Source organism: Callorhinus ursinus, unplaced genomic scaffold, assembly GCF_003265705.2.
Source record: "Callorhinus ursinus isolate GAN/ISIS: 27379988/994484 unplaced genomic scaffold, GSC_fseal_2.0 scaffold5, whole genome shotgun sequence".
NCBI classification, from domain to species: Eukaryota; Metazoa; Chordata; class Mammalia; order Carnivora; family Otariidae; genus Callorhinus; species Callorhinus ursinus.
Window position 1 is genome coordinate 1,975,576 of NW_027397067.1, and position 7,175 is coordinate 1,982,750.

The window sequence follows — 7,175 nt, forward strand, 5'->3', positions numbered from 1 at the left end:
CAGAGAGAGAAAGTGAGCACAAGCAGAGGGAGAAGCAGGCTCCCTGCTGAACAAGGAGCCAGATGTGGGACTCAATGCCAGGACCCTGGGATCATGACCTGAGCCAAAGGCAGATGCTTAACCGACTGAGCCACCCAGGCATCCCTGAATTACTTTTTCTTAACAAATGACTTTAAAAACAAATGGAAAGAGGTATTTGAAAGTGAGATAATACTCCAAATTACAGCTATGTTGGCATTACAGGAAATGATGAAAATAATGGAAAAATGACATTTCAACAGATCTTTCAAGGATATCTACCATTATGACAATAATAAATAATATCAGGTAATATTTATTGATAGTGTATTATATGATAGGTACTCAGATACAAGCACCACATATGTTATCAAACAATTCTTATATATATATACATATGTACACACACATTTTTTTATTGCACATCACTCTTTTATTATACTGATCTGGAAAAAAGATTTAGTACAGTTACACTCAAAATCAGTATTGGGCCCAAGTGGCAGGGCCAAGCAACTGGAACATGATCAGAAACAGATAGAGTGAAAGACACACTTGGACATGATCAACAGGCATTTCACTGCCATAGGAGACAAACCATGAGAGACGATGGACTCTGAGAAATAAACAGGGTTTTCGAGGGGAGAGGGTGGGGGGATGGGTTAGCCCGGTGATGGGTATTAAGGAGGGCACGTACTGCATGGAGCACTGGGTGTTATATGCAAACAATGGATCATGGATCACCACATCAAAAACTAATGATGTATTGTATGGTGATTAACATAACATAATAATAATTAAAAAAAAAACATTAAGGTGGGGGAGAGGGATTCTAAAACACAGTAGGATGAACCTAGGCCTAGAAGTCAAATTGCTTATCCCACATTGGTGTGAGGAGTAACTTATTTTGGGATGATCACATGTGGGAATATTTCAACAGCCACTAGAAACTCCAGACAGGTTTTTGTTTTGTGTGTGTGTGTGTGTGTGTGTGTGTGTGTGTGTACACTTTTTTTTTTTTTTTTGTAAAAGTAAATGCAACACATAAAATATTCAGACTGATCCCAATATTCTAGAGCCAGTTCTTCTGGGGTCAGAGGTGAAATAATCATTTCAGTCACCATGCACGTTACTTTCATCTTCAAGCTAACTCCTGTCCTACCGTCTTGGCCGCACGGAGGCGTTGGCACTTTTCCAGGGCCTGAACACTGCCTCTGGGCCTCCCCCAAGACCATGCTCACTGGTGGCTTCTTTGTTGCTGTGCTTGAAAGGGTAGAGGTGCCAAGCTCAGTCTTCCAGGCTGAAGCATCGGCACCAGAACTTATACCAAGCCCAGCCCCAGGGAGAAAGAAGAGACAGTGCAAAGCAGCAGCTCCTGGCATGATGCCCTGCGCAGAGCAGGAAGGAAAACGGGAACTCTGATTCTCCAGCTATAAACAGAATGCGATTTCCTTGTCCTTTGGGTCCCTTCCCTGGGCTCTATTCTTGCTGGTGAGAGAATCCTGCCCACAAAGAGAAAAGGCAGGACATGGTCTACAAAAGGAAAAAAAAAAGAGCCACCCCCAGACAGTCACTTGACTACAGAAACTACAAAGTGGTAGAGGACTGGCTCCTGGGAACACAAAGAGGCTCTCTTGTGTCTCACTGGTCACACCTAGCCTGGTTCCTCCCTATCCCCAACTCAAGCAGGTCCTTAGTAACAGAGCAAGAGCAAAAACCCCAGAGTTACTAACTCTCTACTCTTGGATAAGAGTCTTCACTCAGTTTGGACCGAGGCCCATGCCCCAGAAGTGCCATTCTGATTAGATTATATGAAGGGAGTGGATGCAAGAGACAAAATGGCTAAATGAAATTAGGAGCCACCAGTCCCAATCTGCAGCTAAAACTTAAGATGCCTACAGATGTGGTTAGTGTGACATGTGCAGGGAAGAAGTGCAGAGGAATGGGATGGGCAGGGAGGGGGTCCTTGGGCAAGTAGTCTGCCTGTTCTTCACCTTTTGGCCTTGCTCTGGGCAGCCCCCGAAGCTTCCATGGCTTTACCCCCCTTCTCTTCAACCCCAGGAACTGCATGGGCTTGATGGGCTTCCAGTTCTTGACCAATTCATAGAGCATGGGAATACCAGTTGGCAGGTGTTGCTCCGTGATAGTATCTTTGGAAAGATCCTCCAGACACTTGACAATGCCCAGCAGGCTGTTGCCATGGCTGCAGTCTGTACCTTTTTGCCCTCCTTGGTCTGGGGTATTTCTTCATTCCAAAAGGGCAGAGTTCTGTCAGTGGTAGACTTCAGACTCACAGGAGGGTAGCTGGTATTCAGTGAGCTCCGCACACCTGTGATCCATACTATGTTGCTGTGGCAGGGATGGTCAGGCTCTATCCCAAGTGGTGGGACATCATAAGAGCACCTCCAGATCTTTGCCTGGGCTTTGCCGTGCTTGGCAGCAGTTTTGGCTGAGGTCAGTCAGAGCCCCATAGTGCTGCTCACTGGGGCATCAAGCCCTCACTACCACAGCCACATTTGGTCAATGGCATCCAGCCCTGTCCGAATTGCTCTCTTCTGCGCTGAGGTAAAGCAGATGTCAAACTCCTAGCCAGCATCTCACAGCACCTGGCCATCATGCTTTGTCTCCTCATGCCAGCCGGGCTCAGGTCACATTGTACCAGCTGCTGAAGCAGTGCTCCCGGTCCTAAGTGCTCTCGCTCTGCCGGATCAGCACCAGTTTGTAGGTGGCCATGGCGGCAGCTTGGTGCAAAGAGAGTGTAACTAGCAGAGATTCTGGAGCGGCTGTCTAGTCCCAGCTACGCCTGCACATTCGCCTAACTTAATTCTTATTTTAACACAAGATGGTTTTTATGAGGTTATCCTTTATGTAGATGAGGAAATTGGAGCTCAGAGATGGTGCAAATGTTAACTGTAGGATAAAATCCCATTGTGCCACAAATAAATGAGGGTTTTTTAATGGCCAAAAGTCATTTAGGAAAAAATATGGGTAATTTTGTCAAGTGTTTTTACTCCATTTTGGGGTTATTTGTAGAGCTAGAATCTCAAGATATAGGATTGTCTACCTCTGTATCTATCTGTATCTATCTATATCCATATATCTGTCTACTTTCATTCCTAAATTCATAGATATTTAAAATATAAATTTTATTAAATTATCCAGGGTGTATAACATATATAGCTCCATTTTTTTTTTTTTTTGAAAAAGACTTTGTAGTATGAAACTCAAACTCAGGGTAACATCTTATCTGTGAAAAATTAAAGTTGAGTAAAGTTCTAACCAAGAACATTTGTTTTTCCAGACAGATATAAGAAAGTAAGAAAGATGGGGTAGGGCGCCTGGGTGGCTTAGCTGGTTAAGCGACTGCCTTCGGCTCAGGTCATGATCCTGGAGTCCCGTGATCGAGTCCCACATCAGGCTCCCTGCTTGGCAGGGAGTCTGCTTCCCCCTCTGACCCTCTTCCCTCTCGTGCTCTCTATCTCGCATTCTCTCTCTCTCAAATAAATAAATAAAATCTTTAAAAAAAAAAGATGGGGTAGGTGGGTGGCTCAGTTAGTTAAGTGTGGGACTCTTAGTTTCTGTTCAGGTGGTAGTCTCATGAGTGGTGCTCAGTGGGGAGTCTACTTCTCTCTCTTTCCCTCTACCTCTGTCCCCCATCTCTCACATGGCTCTCTAGAATAAATAAATAAATCTTTTTTTAAAAAATTAAGAAAGATTACTGATTAAACAATTACCATTCGCTTTCTTTGGGCCATAATAGGGCATGTGTTTCTGTGAAATAATTTTTAAAATGGGAAAAGAAACTAAGTTACATATTTTTGCTCTTAGAAGAGAGATCTTCTAGGAAGAACCAGCTATTTAGTCATCTGTGAAATTCATGGGTTTGAGCTTTGAAAAAAAAAATCTGGTACTGGAAGATTATATGCTATGTTTGTCTTATTGTCTAAAATTGGTACTGTGCCAACTAAACCTTGATATAAAGCCACTCTCACATATGCTTAATAAAAATTTGCAATAGGTCAGACCTCTGTTTGGCATATGAGATTCAGAGAGATTCACAAAGGATCCTATCTTTAGAAAAAGCACCGGGTAAATAAACAGCCAGGTATGTCAGAATTAACTTACCCCAATATCTTTGATAGGCCAAATTCTAGAATATGAAAATGTTTTATAGGATACACACTTTCTCTTAATATTTATGATAGTGATGTGTTACCTATGCACATTATAATATGTTAAATAACCAAGTTTTATTTCTCATATGAGGGCCACATTTTGCAAAGAAACAGTTTTTGTTTATTTCATTTGTCACCTTAGAAAAATAGATAACTAGAGTACAATAAAACTCCCTTGGATGAAAATGTTAGGTGACTGCTTTCTCAGAAACTTACCCATTCCTGAGCATTAACGTCCAAGTCTTTGAGTTTCAAATTTGAAGTTAAGCAGAATTACAAATGACTGTATCTTCAGTCTGTGTTTCTCAGCAAATGGTTAATCTGTGAGAACCAGTGTTCTACTGAAAAATTTTAACACAAATGCATATTTATCTTTGTCTTTGGTAAAAATAGAGTGGGTTCTGATAAAATTTCCCTTGCTCTACTAGAGGCATAACAGAGCGCTTGAGGGGACACTGTGCAAGAAATAATCCAAGAGGATAGCCAGAAACAAACAAACAAAAAAAGCTTCACATAGAATGAAAAGAAAATGAATCTTTCATCTTCCAAAAGATGACTGAGGATTCCCACAGACCATCTTTCTAGTCAAACAACCATAATTAGTGAAAATGATAGGAAAAAAAAAAACACTAATATCTCTGTACATTGTCTTAAGGGCATTCAGCAAGTGGAGAAACATTTATTCAAATCTACTAAATCTCAGTAAGAACAGTGAGAGAATGTGGCATTTGAGCCCTGACCTACCCAACTCTGCCCATCAGTTCAGCATGACAGAAGCTCTACTCCTAGACAGTCAGCTTAGAACACAGGGCTCCCTCTCCTAAGACTGGTTGAGAGATCCTTCCTTCACATAGCCCCCACAGAGGACGGAAACTCTATTCCAGGAACAGTAGGGTGAGAACAGTGGCCCCATCCACCTCTCCACATTCTGCTCATAAGGTAGAGGTTCCACACCAGTACAGACAAACCAAGACCAACAGAGGCCAATACCCTGCCCAGAGCTCTGCTCAAAAAGACAGGCATCACTTAGAAGTGGGCTACCGTACCCATGCTCTAGAGCCGTGACTCACAGACTTTGCCCAGGGTGGGAGGCAGGCTGTGAGAACAGAGAGCTCTGAAGCTCTCCCCAAGGGAACCAACTTAATTTGGAAAAGTACATAGGGAAGCTCATACCTAAGGATGATGTTGAAAACAGTAGAGAGGAGAGCAATTAAGAGGACGCTGGTAGCTCTGCAAAAGCAACAAATCAAACCATAGTCAGTTAGTAGTTACCAGAGAAATCCAGGGAAGGAGATAAGCAAGAAAAGCCATCCTGGGGTAGGAATGAGCTTCAGAAACTGGCCTAAAATCTACCACTGCAAAGAAACTTGAATTAAATTGGATCAGACCGTGGAGAGATTTATGTTCCAGGACATTGCTGAAAACAGTTAGGGCAACTAGCCAGCAGTTAGTGGAAGCTAACAACCGGTGTGATTACATCAGAGGCTGCCAATTTAACAAGAGAGATTAGGGAAAGAGTCAAAGAGAAAGCAAAAACACTATCATGCCAAGGTGACCGTGCCCATGTGCAGAGCTGGGCATTCTGGGGAGTGACATTGGATGTTATGTGGAAATAGAACCCAGTGAACAGTCAGTCCAGCTAAGGCACTAACCAAATAACAAACCAAAAAACAAGCAGATAAACCAAATAAACAAGTGATGAAAAGCAACAAAAATCCCCGCACATAACAACACAAGAAAAACTACAGACCAGTATCTGTCTATGAATATAGACAGAAAATCTTCAACATATTAGAAAGACAAGTCCAGCAACATATAAAGTATGATACATTCTGACTAAGTGAGATTTATCCCAGGAAAGCAAGGTGGTTTAAAATCAAAGAATCAATTTAGGTAATATATTGTATCAAAGAATATAAAGAACAAAAAACACATGATCATCTCAATTGGTGCCAAAAAAAACCTTTTGACAAAATTCAACACCTTATTATGATAGAAACACAGGACAAACTACAAGCCTCCTAACCTCATAAAGAACATCTACGGAAAGCTCACAGCTAGCATTCTTAATGGTGAGTGACTAAAAAAAAATCTGTATTCTTAGTAAGCATCCAAAATGATTCTAATGTAACTGGTCCATAGATCTGCATTTGGCAATCTCTGTAAGATGAGAAAAAGTAGGGTTTCTTTTCTGATGCAGTTAGAACTAGGAATTAGCATTGGCTCCAGAGGACAATCACTAAATGATATACACAGACCTTAACCCTTTCATAAATGTGACTTATCTCAGGATACATCAAAAGTAACAAGGCTTTTGGTGCAAGTAGTTTATTTAGAGACTGGAGGTGATTCTAAGAAGCAGAAGTGAGGAACAGGAAGACCAAAGCACCTACACAGAAAGAGTAAAATGAATACCTTGCTACGTAAGTTGAGGACCCTATTCATCCAGGGCCTAGATGAGTCTGTCCTTCGCCCCTGTGCCTGAGATCAGAAGTGGGCAGAGAAATGTGAATTGGAGTCCTAATGAAATCTACAAACATTGACCCTGTTCCATAACATAATATTTTATCTTAAGTCATACCAACATTTATTCATTCCTCAATCTTTCAGTATTGGATAAGAACCATACAGCTTGGCTTAAATGCGATTTCTTTTGGGGGTCCTTTGCGACTAACTTAACTTCTCTTTGCTAAAGCAAAGTTTTTTTATATTAACATTAGGATATAACATAATATTAATAAAGTTTCTTTATATTAACATTAGGATAATTCTAGTAACACTTGTATTATAAGGAATAAATAATTATTACCTATGAAGCTAAGGAACAATTTGTGACACAATTTGAGTTCTCAATAGATATTATCCTTTTGTATTATAAGACTAACTGCATTTACCTATGGTTATTGCATTAAACACAGCCATAATGATTTGCACTTTTACTTATTTTAAAGTGGATCAAATTTTAAATGACTCATGGAGCAATGA

The 7,175-nt window shown here is 41.0% G+C and overlaps 1 pseudogene; it reads right to left on the bottom strand.

The window, feature by feature from the left end:
- Nucleotides 1–2,005: 2,005 nt before the first annotated feature.
- LOC112823722 (phosphoglycerate mutase 1 pseudogene) lies at nucleotides 2,006–2,748 on the bottom strand (annotated as a pseudogene).
- Nucleotides 2,749–7,175: the final 4,427 nt, after the last annotated feature.